Genomic DNA, 14,195 nt, shown 5'->3' with positions numbered 1-14,195 from the left:
ACAGTATTTCATAGCGACGCAATTTCTGTGTTAATTCGTCAATGCGAGGGAGCGAGGGATGCAGTAAAGAATGAATAGTGCTTCGGAAAGGAGATACTCGTATCCCAAATGAAAATCCTGGCGTTTCCATAGAAACGTTACTGGATTTAGATGGAGAAGTCGTAGAACACATAGTATTTCATAGCGACGCAATTTCTGTGTTAATTCGTCAATGTGAGGGAGCGAGGGATGCAGTAAAGAAGGAATAGTGCATCGGAAAGGAGATACTCGTATCCCAAAAGAAAATCCTGGCGTTTCCATAGAAACGTTACTCGATTTAGAAGGAGAAGTCATAGAACCCATAGTATATCATAGCGACGCAATTTCTGTGTTAATTCGTCAATGTGAGGGAGCGAGGGATGCAGTAAAGAAGGAATAGTGCATCGGAAAGGCGCTACTCGTATCCCAAATGGAAATCCTTTCCTTTCCATAGAACCGTTACTAGATTTAGAAGGAGATGTCATAGAACCTATAGTATTTCATAGCGACGTAGTTTCTGTGTTAATTCGTCAATGCGAGGGAGCGAGGGATGCAGTATAGAAGGAATAGTGCATCGGAAGGAGATACTCGTATCCCAAAAGAAAATCCTGTCGATTCCATAGAAACGTTACTCGATTTAGAAGGAGATCTCATAGAACACATAGTATTTCATAGCGACGCAGTTTCTGTGTTAATTCGTCAATGCGAGGGAGCGAGGAATGCAGTAAAGAAGGAATAGTGCATCGGAAAGGAGCTACTCGTATCCCAAAAGAAAATCCTGTCGTTTCCATAGAAACGTTACTCGATTTAGATGGAGAAGTCAGAGAACACATAGTATTTCACAGCGACGCAATTTCTGTGTTAATTCGTAAATGTGAGGGAGCGAGGGACAAGATAAAGAAGGAATAGTGCATCGGAAAGGAGATACTTGTATCCCAAATGGAAATCCTGTCGTTTCCATAGAAACGTTACTCGATTTAGAAGGAGAAGTCATAGAACCCATAGTATTTCACAGCGACGCAATTTCTGTGTTAATTCGTCAATGTGAGGGAGCGAGGGATGCAGTAAAGACGGAATAGTGCATCGGAAAGGAGATACTCGTATCCCAAACGAAAATCCTGGCGTTTCCATAGAAACGTTACTCGATTTAGAAGGAGATCTCATAGAACCCATAGTATTTCATAGCGACGCAATTTCTGTGTTAATTCGTCAATGCGAGGGAGCGAGGGATGCAGTAAAGAATGAATAGTGCATCGGAAAGGAGATACTCGTATTCCAAAAGAAAATCCTGGCGTTTCCATAGAAACGTTACTGGATTTAGATGGAGAAGTCGTAGAACCCATAGTATTTCATAGCGACGCAATTTCTGTGTTAATTCGTCAATGTGAGGGAGCGAGTATAAAGGCACATTTGCATGCCGAGCGTGGGTTTCCGCGGAAACGCGAGATATTAATTAAATATATAATCAGTGACTGATAAATAAAGCCTATGGCACACAACTGCAGCGCTGTGTCGCTGATAAGACAAAAGAATAATTACGACACTCATATGTCTGATTAAGACAAGAGAGCTCAGGTAGAAGTGGTGCGAGAAGCACGTATTTTATTTTATTGTCTGGCACACCGCCATATTTTCATGTTATAGATGAACACTGCGAGTTGCAACTACACTAGGCACTCGATTCTGTATTGAATATATATTTATAAAAGTAAGTAGGATTATGAACTGTAGACTATTTCATTGAATATATCTGATTTAACTAACTGTGTAACTTTTTATGTTTAGTAGACAATCACCTCTGTACGACGTATTGGCATGGCTGGCAAATCATTGTAATATTGAATTTAGATTATGAGTCCGCACCTACCGCAGCAGTCTTTGGAAACGAATTAATTACGAAGTCCGATTATTTCAGTTTTATTTCACGGTCAACTACGAGTAACATTGCCTTTACCAAATAGCCATTGTCAAGCGTCTGATTTCGAATAATTAAACGTCCACGCACCAGATAAGATCATTTACAACCAATCAACATCATACATTAATATTTTTAAATAATATTATATATTTTTTATTTTATTTCATTTTTAATTATTTTATATTGGCGACTGCGTGTCGGACTTGTTATTTTGTCAATTGTTACATTGTTCTTTTTGTTTCATGTCAAAAATCAACTTTCTGGACCTGGACGTGAATGTATGAGAGATAACAAAAATCTGAAGATATTTGCCAATTATAAAGTTTTGCCGGAAGACGCAATGAAGCTTCCAGCAAAATAAGGTAAGACGCAGCATCTTTGCATTAGCAGGCTTGACCAGACGTATAAATTCAGTGTATTAGCTTTTCAGTAAATTCTGTAGTGTTTCTTTCGCGCATAACAGTTTTGTCATAAATTTCATTCTCAGTACTTTTCCCTAAACAATAACGTATGCAACAATACCAATACACGAGTGTACAATATGGCCGACTTCTGTACGATATGATGTAACATGGCCAGCAGCCATTACCAATAATTTCAAATTCATTTTATATTTTTAAATTAACAGACAGCCATTGTTGCTACGAGCGATTCATGCTCATCTGCATTTTATTTTAAAATCAGTGTCAAATATTTTTCTTCAAACATATATCACGTGTGGCATGGTAATAACCAGAAATCAATACGCAAAAATGGAACAGCAAAGACGAACTATTCAGACGCAATCCGACTCGGACGAGAGACAAATGTTAGAAAATGACTTTACGACAGCAACCGGTAGTGACCATTCATTAAATATTGACGCAAGTGTTGACGGAAATTTCGACAATAGGCCGTCCACCACAAAAATTTCAAAGTCTCAGTCAGAGCCCATGTTAATGCATGACGTCACGTCTAATGACGCGGCGGGGGCACAGACCTTGCAAACGGTAAACATTGCCGAAATGTTACAAATGCTGATGAAACAGAATGCCGAAAACATGGCAATCTTACAGACACAAAATGAACAGTTACAGACACAAAATGACGAAATTAAATCTGATCTCATAGCAATTAAGACAAGTAATGACGCTTTATGTAAACGTGTGGAACTTATAGACGCCACACTGACCAAACAGATGAATGAACTCAGTACTAAATTTTCCCAGCTTAATACGAGACAAGAAAAGACTACAACTGACGTAGCACTTTTACAGACACAAGTAAAAAACCTCAATGTCACGTGTGAAGTTCTTACTGAACAAATTCAAACATATCCTTCAGTACGCGACAACCTTGAAAAACGAATTACTGACGTACAGAATAAATTTGACAATGTTGAACAACACCTGACTGACATCTTACAATCTGATGCCACAGCTCATTTACAAAACATTAATAAAGAATTTCATGATTGGGTAGTGAACAAAGACAAACATTTTGATAGATGCTTACGTGAAAATTTACCAACAATTGTGCACGACTCCGTAGCGGAATACATCACTAATAACAAACAGCTGATTACTGACGCAGTGCAGTCTGTCACTGCACCAGTGACGCAATTCACCGATCGACCACAGTCTGAATGTAACGAAAATATCAGTCAAAATGCACAGTTCAGAAACCAATATACATTCGAGTATGATACACACATACCGCACACGACAGACACACGAGAGCAAAACACACCACGACTACAACACATACCACGATGTGCAACCACAAACACAAGCTATTATCTTGGTAAACCACAGCAACATTATCGTAATTACTCGCCAGCAGAACATAGCAGTAATTACGGTGGAATAAATCCATATCACAATGCGAAGGAAGAAGAAAGCTTAATGAAACACAGGCAATTTCAGATTTTTATCCCAGAAAAACGAACCATTCATCCGGTGATTTTTCTTAAATCTTTTAGTAACGCATTTCCACGCACTTGGAGTGACCGGAAAAAGATTTCATATATTGTCGGTTACATCCAAGGCGATGCAGCTGTCTGGGCATACAGTCAAGCTGACGTATGTACCACGTACAGTGAGTTTGAGCGTGCTTTTCTAAACAAATTCTGGTCGCAATCCGTCCAGGAGCGACTCAGAAGACAAATTCTAGAACCTGAAACATTTAACAGTAAAAATGACAACTTACGCAGATACTTTGAAAAATACTTGAACATGGGACACTTTTTAGATGAACCAGTCGCAACACGCGATATACTCCGTGCGTTGAAGGCCAAATTGCCTTTCAACATTAAAGAAAAACTCCTATATATCCCGGATGACGATCCAGACTATTTCTTAACAGCTTTAGATTCGGTTGACATGTTACTTGAAGATCAGCGCTTCGCGCGGCAGAACAGCAGCCACAATGTTTACACTAGTGGGATGCAAAACATGCAGGCTTGCCAACTCAATTCTGGCGCGCCCACAGTTGGAAACGCGGTACCGCAAAAACAGCAAACTCACATGCCGACGCAATACGGAAACCAAAATCAACACGCGTATTCCAATACAAACAACAGTTACAACAGTAATAACACTTCATGCGGCAATCCATACAAAAGGCACCGCGGTAATAACTACAACGGTAACAAAGCATACATTGGCAATAACAAAAACACAAACAGAAATAGAAATAATAATAACTACGAGCCAAGACAGCGTCAAGGCTGGACTCGTAACGATCAGTACTTTCATTCAAACACTGCTTTACCACAGCAGTCACCAGGACAAAATTGGAGCATACCTTACGACCGACAGGTAAGTTGTAATGCGCAACAGCAACAACAACCGCAAAAGTTTGGAGATCACAATAGGCAATATCCGAATGTGAATATAATAGAAATGACACCTGATACACAACCTCAATCTGTGTCAGTACCTAGTACAAATGCTAATCCAACAAACTAGAAACAGTCACTTCTATGCCCCGGGTCGTGGCTGAAGAATTCTTGGGGGGCGACTTCAATGTTAATCAGTTATTTGACACCACAATTGAACAACAAAATAATGATATGCCTAATAATTCTAAACAAAAACTACCTGTTTTATTTATAAGATACAACCATAATGACAATATATCAGATGAACTTTTGCAAGACAGTACACAATGTCGTTCAAACACAAATGAAATTGTTTTAGCATCCACCACTGGTGTAGTAGGAGGGATTCCAACTACTATTATCTTAGATACAGGTGCAGCTGTGAGCGTTTTGTCTTTTAATTTCTATAAAAAGATGTGTGAATTGGAACCTGTGCCAGAGTTTCCTGCCCAAAACTGTAAAATAACTACTGCACTAGGTAATAAGTCATGTAGGGTTACGAAGCAAGTTTTTGTAAACATTAAAATAGGTAATGGAACCGTACAATGGCCATGCCTGGTTGTACAAAACCTTGTGACAAATTGCATATTAGGAATAGATATTATGAGCGAGAAGGACTGCATTATAGACTTCTCCAAACGTAAATGTATTTTAAATGATAGAGGCAGTGTAATTATTATTGATTTGGACAGGAGAACTCTAAAGCATGACAAACACTGTACAGGGTACAAGGTTCAGTTAGTACTTGACAATGACATTCAAGACACGCACACACACTCATCTGACACAGAGCTAATGGACTTAAAAACATTGCTTGATCATAAGATAAATGAAGCTACAGCTCTCAGTTTACATGAACGTATAAAACTACAGGAAGTGTTATCCAGATATTTACAAGTTTTTACCAAACGAATAGGTGTTATCAACACGTATGTGTACAAGATTGAAGTTAAGCCTCACAAGATCTTCTACCACAAGACATATAACGTACCGTTATCTCAACGACCTGCTGTGTGGCAAGAATTAAAACAAATGTTAGACTGGAAGGTCATTGAACCATCCACCTCACCTTACTGTAGTCCTCTACTTGTTGTCAAAAAATCAAATGGAAGCATTAGGTTAGTGTTAGACGCACGAGCAATTAATGAAATAATTTTACCAGTTCACACAAAACCCGAAAATTTAGAAGAGCAATTACAGAAATTTCTAGATGCAAAGTATTTTTCCACAATAGATCTCGCTAATTCATTTTGGCAGGTGGGTATTACTCCTGATTCTCGGAAATATACTGCATTTATGTTCGGGGGGCGAACCTATCAGTTTTGTGTTCTACCTTTCGGACTGAATGTCAGTTCTGGGGTATTCATTACAGCCCTGGATACCGTGCTTGGCGATGATTTAGTTGAGACAGTCACACACTATGTAGATGATATACTGATAGCTACACAGTCTTGGAATGAACACGTTGACACACTTCAAAGAATTTTAGAGAAATTTGCACAAGCTGGAGTCACAGCCAATCTTAGAAAATCAAAGTTTGGTTGCAGTGAGATACAATATTTAGGACATATCATTAATTCACAGGGCATACGTCCTGATCCCAGTAAATTAGATGCTATCAGAAACTTTCCTAGCCCTCGAACTAAAAAGCAGTTAAAATCATTCCTTGGGCTATGTTCATTTTTCAGACGTTTTTTACCACAACCACTTTTGAACAGTAAACATCTGCTAAATCTACTCAGAAAGAATCAAGTTTGGATCTGGTCGGAACAGTGCCAGAATGACTTTAATACAATTAAACATGCCTTAGTGAATGCAAACTTATTGAGCCATCCAGATTTCAATTTAGATTTTTGTATGACTTGTGACGCTTCACGCACTGGCTTGGGATGTTGCTTATTTCAAGTTGTAAAGAATAAAGAAAAGGAACAGATAAGAATTATTGGGTTTGCGAGTCGTACTCTATCTGAATGTGAGCGTACATACTCCACTACTGAGTTAGAAACACTTTCCATAGTATGGGCATTCAAGAAATTCAATTACTATTTATTTGGAAAACACACAGTAATTTACACCGACCACCAGGCCCTGACATTTTTGTTAACTTGTAAACTTGTACATCCTAGACTATCACGATGGGCAGTTACACTTCAGAACTACTCTTTTGAAATTAAATACATAAGAGGTAACGATAACACCATTGCAGACACTTTGTCTAGACTTCCACAAGGTATGAATGAAACCAACAGTGACTTAGAAAATATAAATGACTACAGGATTCTCTTAATGCAAGACAAGCAGTATCACCAATATTATATTGATATGTGCAGAAACATGGCTGAATTACAAAATTCTGATCCTCACTGGTATAAGATAATAACATTGCTGGTAGAAAAACACAATCATCCTTTGACTAAGCATTACAAGTTACACAATGATGTGTTATTTTATCGCCGACATCCAAATGCTACTAACTGGTGTGTATGCATTCCCAAGGAGTCTGAACGTAATCTTATTTGGCACACGCACATAGTTTGGGGTCATTATGGGACAAAAAAGTGTTTGGCGAAGCTCAGCACATACTGTTATTTTAGCAATATGAGAAGAAAAATTTACAGGGAACTGAAAACATGTGTCATATGTCAAAAATCAAAACCTCAGAATTTATCCACAAAAACAGATTTACATTCCATTTTACCCAGTAAACCCCTGGAAATTCTGTGTACTGACATCAGTGGACCGCATCCAGCAAGCTCTGGAGGCGTCAAATATATTTTGGCTTTTTACGATATATTTTCTAAACATGTAAAACTTTATGCTTTAAAATCCGCCACTGCAAATGCTATAATACGAAGATTCTCAAGTGATTACCTGACGCACGTGGGAAAACCTAAAGCAATTCTGTCAGATAATGCAGCATACTACTCTGGGTACAAATGGAGAAATTTCTTGAAGGACAATAACATTAAAGGTATATTTATTTCGAGGTTTAGTCCACAATGTAACGCGACTGAGAGACTTTTCCGTGAATTAAACCGATTCATGAGGACCTATATTTCATCAAAACATACTAATTGGGTGTCCTACCTAAGCCTTTTCGAAGACGTACACAATAACTTAAATATTTACGATACAAATTACACACCTAACGAGATCATGTTCAATTGCAAACAGAACGATCAGTGGATAGAACCATTACCTAAGTTGTCAGACAAGGAAATCACACCTGAACAGAAAATAAAAGAAGTTTTGACTACACTGACACATCACGCACAGATACGAAACAAACATCACAGAAACATAATAAAAAGAAAACAAAAATTCGAGGTAGGAATGCTTGTACTACTTCGTACTCATTACAAATCTGTAGCACTCAAACGACGCAACGCTAAGTGGCGTCTGCTATATGAAGGACCTTATATAATTGTTAACATACCGCATCCTGGCGCGTATTTGTTACAACACCGTAGAACTAACAAGATTATTGGGCTATACGCACACCGAGATCTTAGAGCATTTCATGCTGAATAATGTCAAAGTCATATCCATCAAAACATTGCTAAGCAACTCGGAAAAACTCTGTTGCTACAACTTAGATAATAAGTAGTATAGAAATTTTCATTTCAGCGGTTCCAGTGACGCAGTTGAAGACAGAAGAACTCTTCTTTCAGCGCGCGCCACCACCGAGAAGACGGAATATTAAAATAAAATTTATGTTTACGTAGCAGTGAATGATATATCAATTTTTCACGGAACATTTGTGACTGTAGGTATCACTGACTTGGTATGACACCTGACGAACCGACAGACGTCATCTGTGAAGCGATCTTTTACTTTGAGAAATAGATTAGACGCACATCTCTCAACACGAAAAGCATCTATCAGTAGTCAAGGCCACACAGACACTATACACACACGCACAAAACGCGAGGAATCAAACATTTTCTCTCTCTTACTATTTTGAATATTTATTGAGTAGTGAAAATGCCTGGTCTTGCCTACTGATGTAATGAATGTTGTGTCTAACCTATCTTAATTTCAGATGACAACACAAAATAAACATCGATAAAATCCCAGCAAAACTCAAAGAGGATGTAAATATCTGCAATTCATGTAATCAAAGGTGATACAATGTAATAACTCATAGCTATGTAATGATGATGTAAACATGTTTATGTGCAACTGTATTATGTTTATGCTAGGAAAATATGTGACGTGTGTATGTATAATTACTTATGTTATTTTTCTCTTTCAATGATGTATATTGTAACTGTTACTATGTAAAAAAAAATTTTTTAACAAAACGAGTGCCAAAAGGACATTGCATAGTGAACCACTGTTCACGGACATTAATGAACATTACTAACTCTGCAACTACGCAAAAACCTATGTGAAGGAAACTGTTAATGACATTCATTATGCAGCGTACCTATGTAAACGCGATGAACGATTTCTTTGATTAATAACTACGAACATTTAGGTGAGTGCATCGTCTAGTGACATTACTACAGTACCTAACTTCAAGATGTTAACGGGATTAAATGGACACAAAGTGCCTGTCCAGAAAACGACACGACGGGTGGAAGAATTTTGGTTGGAACTTCAGGGAATGAAATGTTCTCGAAATGTGACGGACACTCTTACCTGGACTATCCAAGGATCGACGTCAGCTACGTACCGTCTGAGGTTCTGCAACCAAGCTTCCACGGAATGTAAAAAAAAAAAAAACGAACTGCATGGGGACCAATTACTCGACGGGTCACGTCAGATCTGTAATAAACAATGCTTCTTGTCACAACGAACTGCATCACAACGACTATTATGGAAATGGGAAATGGACACGCTTATGTATTAATCACGTTGTTATACAACGATGTTACTGTGATCAAAAAAAAAAAAAAAAAAAAAAAAAAAAAAAAAAACTTTACCACGACAACACCAACCTGTAAAAAATGATTGTGCAGCTGATGACTGTGAACTGAAATAACGACACGATGTGTATAGGTCAACGCACCTGAAACATACGGACAATTTTCTTTGCAGTATTTCAAAACAATACTATGTAACTAAGAAACATTCAACAATCTGAGTTGTATTGTGTTATAACAAATATTGTAAATTTAAAACTAAGTTACCTGTCATAGAATGTAGTCTTCATATGTAATCTTGGTTGAATATTTTCCTTGTGCAACGACTAAGATACGCGCACACACGAACAATATGGACTGCAATACTGTGCCGCGTGATCTAACTGTACGATATAACGGCAATGCCGGAGTCACACAGACGCTTCAGCGCATGCGCGCACTCTATTTGCCAACATAAGAACTTTTACGGCGCACACGCGTCATTCAAATTTTGTACATAATGTGTATAATGTAAGTCATGTAAATAGTTGTAGATATAGATTTTCTTGTGCCTTTAGGTGAATTGCTCGCCTGCAGGTGTGTCCTTTCGCCTCGCAATTCAGGGGGCAATATAAAGGCACATTTGCATGCCGAGCGTGGGTTTCCGCGGAAACGCGAGATATTAATTAAATATATAATCAGTGACTGATAAATAAAGCCTATGGCACACAACTGCAGCGCTGTGTCGCTGATAAGACAAAAGAATAATTACGACACTCATATGTCTGATTAAGACAAGAGAGCTCAGGTAGAAGTGGTGCGAGAAGCACGTATTTTATTTTATTGTCTGGCACACCGCCATATTTTCATGTTATAGATGAACACTGCGAGTTGCAACTACACTAGGCACTCGATTCTGTATTGAATATATATTTATAAAAGTAAGTAGGATTATGAACTGTAGACTATTTCATTGAATATATCTGATTTAACTAACTGTGTAACTTTTTATGTTTAGTAGACAATCACCTCTGTACGACGTATTGGCATGGCTGGCAAATCATTGTAATATTGAATTTAGATTACGAGTCCGCACCTACCGCAGCAGTCTTTGGAAACGAATTAATTACGAAGTCCGATTATTTCAGTTTTATTTCACGGTCAACTACGAGTAACATTGCCTTTACCAAATAGCCATTGTCAAGCGTCTGATTTCGAATAATTAAACGTCCACGCACCAGATAAGATCATTTACAACCAATCAACATCATACATTAATATTTTTAAATAATATTATATATTTTTTATTTTATTTCATTTTTAATTATTTTATACGAGGGATGCAGTAAAGAAGGAATAGTGCATCGGAAAGGAGATACTCGTATCCCAAAAGAAAATCCTGGCGTTTCCATAGAAACGTTACTCGATTTAGAAGGAGAAGTCATAGAACCCATAGTATATCATAGCGACGCAATTTCTGTGTTAATTCGTCAATGTGAGGGAGCGAGGGATGCAGTAAAGAAGGAATAGTGCATCGGAAAGGAGCTACTCGTATCCCAAATGGAAATCCTTTCCTTTCCATAGAAACGTTACTAGATTTAGAAGGTGATGTCATAGAACCCATAGTGTTTCATAGCGACGCGGTTTCTGTGTTAATTCGTCAATGCGAGGGAGCGAGGGATGCAGTAAAGAAGGAATAGTGAATCGGAAGGAGATACTCGTATCCCAAATGGAAATCCTTTCCTTTCCATAGAATCGTTACTAGACGTAGAAGGAGATGTCATAGAACCCATAGTATTCCATAGCGACGCAGTTTCTGTGTTAATTCGTCAATGTGACGGAGCGAGGGATGCAGTAAAGAAGGAATAGTGCATCGGAAGGAGATACTCGTATCCCAAAAGAAAATCCTGTCGTTTCCATAGAAACGTTACTCGATTTAGAAGTAGATCTCACAGAACCCATAGTATTTCATAGCGACGCAGTTTCTGTGTTAATTCGTCAATGCGAGTGAGCGAGGGTTGCAGTAAAGAAGGAATAGTGCATCGGAAAGGAGCTACTCGTATCCTAAAAGAAAAAGCTGTCGTTTCCATAGAAACGTTACCCGATTTAGATGGAGAAGTCATAGAACCCATAGTATTTCACAGCGACGCAATTTCTGTGTTAATTCGTCAATGTGAGGGAGCGAGGGATAAAATAAAGAAGGAATAGTGCATCGGAAGGCAGATACTCGTATCCCAAATGGAAATCCTGTCGTTTCCACAGAAACGTTACACGATTTAGAAGGAGAAGTCATTAAACCCATAGTATTTCTCAGCGACGCAATTTCTGTGTTAATTCGTCAATTTGAGGGAGCGAGGGATGCAGTAAAGATGGAATAGTGCATCGGAATGGAGATACTCATATCCCAAAAGAAAACCCTGGCGTTTCCATAGAAACGTTACTCGATTTAGAAGGAGATCTCATAGAACCCATAGTATTTCATAGCAACGCAATTTCTGTGTTAATTCGTCAATGCGAGGAAGCGAGGGATGCAGTAAAGAAGGAATAGTGCATCGGAAAGGAGATACTCGTATCCCAAAAGAAAATCCTGTCGTTTCCATAGAAACGTTACTCGATTTAGATGGAGAAGTCATAGAACCCATAGTATTTCATAGCGACGCAATTTCTGTGTTAATTCGTCAATTTGAGGGAGCGAGGGATGCAGTAAAGAAGGAATAGTGCATCGGAAAGGAGATACTCGTATCCCAAAAGGACATCCTGGCGTTTCCATAGAAACGTTACTCGATTTAGATGGAGAAGTCATAGAACACATAGTATTTCATTGCTCGTCAATTTCTGTGTTAATTCGTCAATGTGAGGGAGCGAGGGATGCAGTAAAGGGGGAATAGTGCATCGGAAAGGAGATACTCGTATCCCAAAAGAAAATCCTGGCGCTTCCATAGAAACGTTACTCGATTTAGAAGGAGATCTCATAGAACCAATAGTATATCATAGCGACGCCATTTCTGTGTTAATTCGTCAATTGGAGGGAGCGAGGGATGCAGTAAAGAAGGAATAGTGCATCGGAAAGGAGCTACTCGTATCCCAAAAGAAAATCCTGTCGTTTCCATAGAATCGTTATTCGATATAGAAGGAGAAGTCATAGAACCCATAGTATTTCATAGCGACGCAGTTTCTGTGTTAATTCGTCAATGCGAGGGAGCGAGGGATTCAGTAAAGATGGAATAGTGCATCGGAAAGAGCTACTCGTATCCCAAAAGAAAATCCTGGCGTTTCCATAGAAACGTTACGCGATTTAGATGGAGAAGTCATAGAACCCATAGTATTTCATAGCGTCGCAATTTCTGTGTTAATTCGTCATTGTGAGGGAGCGATGGATGAAGTAAAGAAGGAATAGTGCACCATAAAGGAGATACTCGTGTCCCAAAAGAAAATCCTGGCGTTTCCATAGAAACGTTACTCGATTTAGAAGGAGATCTCATAGAACCCATAGCATTTCATAGCGACGCAGTTTCTGTGTTAATTCGTCAATGCGAGGGAGCGAGGGATGCAGTAAAGAAGGAATGGTGCATCGGAAAGGAGATACTCGTATCCCAAAAGAAAATCCTGGCGTTTCCATAGAAACGTTACTCGATTTAGAAGGAGATCTCATAGAACCCATAGTATTTCATAACGACGCAATTTCTGTGTTAATTCGTCAAATCGAGGGAGCGAGGGATGCAGTAAAGAAGGAATAGTGCATCGGAAGAGAGATACTCGTAAGCCAAAAGAAAATCCTGGCGTTTCCATAGAAACGTTACTCGATTTAGAAGGAGAAGTCATAGAACCCATAGTATTTCATAGCGACGCAATTTCTGTGTTAATTCGTCAATGTGAGGGAGCGAGGGATGCAGTAAAGAAGGAATAGTGCATCGGAAAGGAGATACTCGTATCCCAAAAGAAAATCCTGGCGTTTCCATAGAAACGTTACTCGATTTAGAAGAAGATGTCATAGAACCCATAGTATTTAATAGCGACGCAGTTTCTGTGTTAATTCGTCAATGCGAGGAAGCAAGGAATGCAGTAAAGAAGGAATAGTGCATCGGAAAGGAGCAACTCGTATCCCAAAAGATAATCCTGGCGTTTCCATAGAAACGTTACTCGATTTAGAAGGAGAAGTCATAGAAGCCATAGTATTTCATAGCGACGCAATTTCTGTGTTAATTCGTCAATGCGAGGGAGCGAGGGATGCAGTGAAGAAGGAATAGTGCATCGGAAAGGAGATACTCGTATCCCAAAAGAAAATCCTGGCGTTTCCATAGAAACGTTACTCGATTTAGATGGAGAAGTCATAGAACCCATAGTATTTCATTGCGACGCAATTTCTGTTTTAATTCATCAATGTGAGGGAGCGAGAAATGCAATAAAGAAGGAATAGTGCATCGGAAAGGAGCAACTCGTATCCCAAAAGATAATCCTGGCGTTTCCATAGAAACGTTACTCGATTTAGAAGGAGAAGTCATAGAAGCCATAGTATTTCGTAGCGAAGCAATTTCTGTGTTAATTCGTTAAT

At 38.7% G+C, this 14,195-nt stretch overlaps 1 long non-coding RNA gene across 1 annotated transcript; it reads right to left on the bottom strand.

Moving 5' to 3' along the window:
• Nucleotides 1-9,536: 9,536 nt before the first annotated feature.
• LOC126263706 (uncharacterized) lies at nt 9,537-10,068 on the bottom strand. The gene is made up of 3 exons (XR_007546893.1): nt 9,932-10,068; nt 9,740-9,810; nt 9,537-9,566 (listed from the first exon to the last, which is right to left on the bottom strand). It is a non-coding gene; the product is annotated as an uncharacterized LOC126263706 (long non-coding RNA).
• Between the last annotated feature and the right edge of the window lie 4,127 nt (nt 10,069-14,195).

This window comes from Schistocerca nitens, chromosome 6, assembly GCF_023898315.1.
Source record: "Schistocerca nitens isolate TAMUIC-IGC-003100 chromosome 6, iqSchNite1.1, whole genome shotgun sequence".
NCBI lineage: Eukaryota > Metazoa > Arthropoda > Insecta > Orthoptera > Acrididae > Schistocerca > Schistocerca nitens.
The sequence above is the reverse complement of the archived record's forward strand: the minus strand, read 5'-3'. Positions and strand labels throughout refer to the sequence as shown.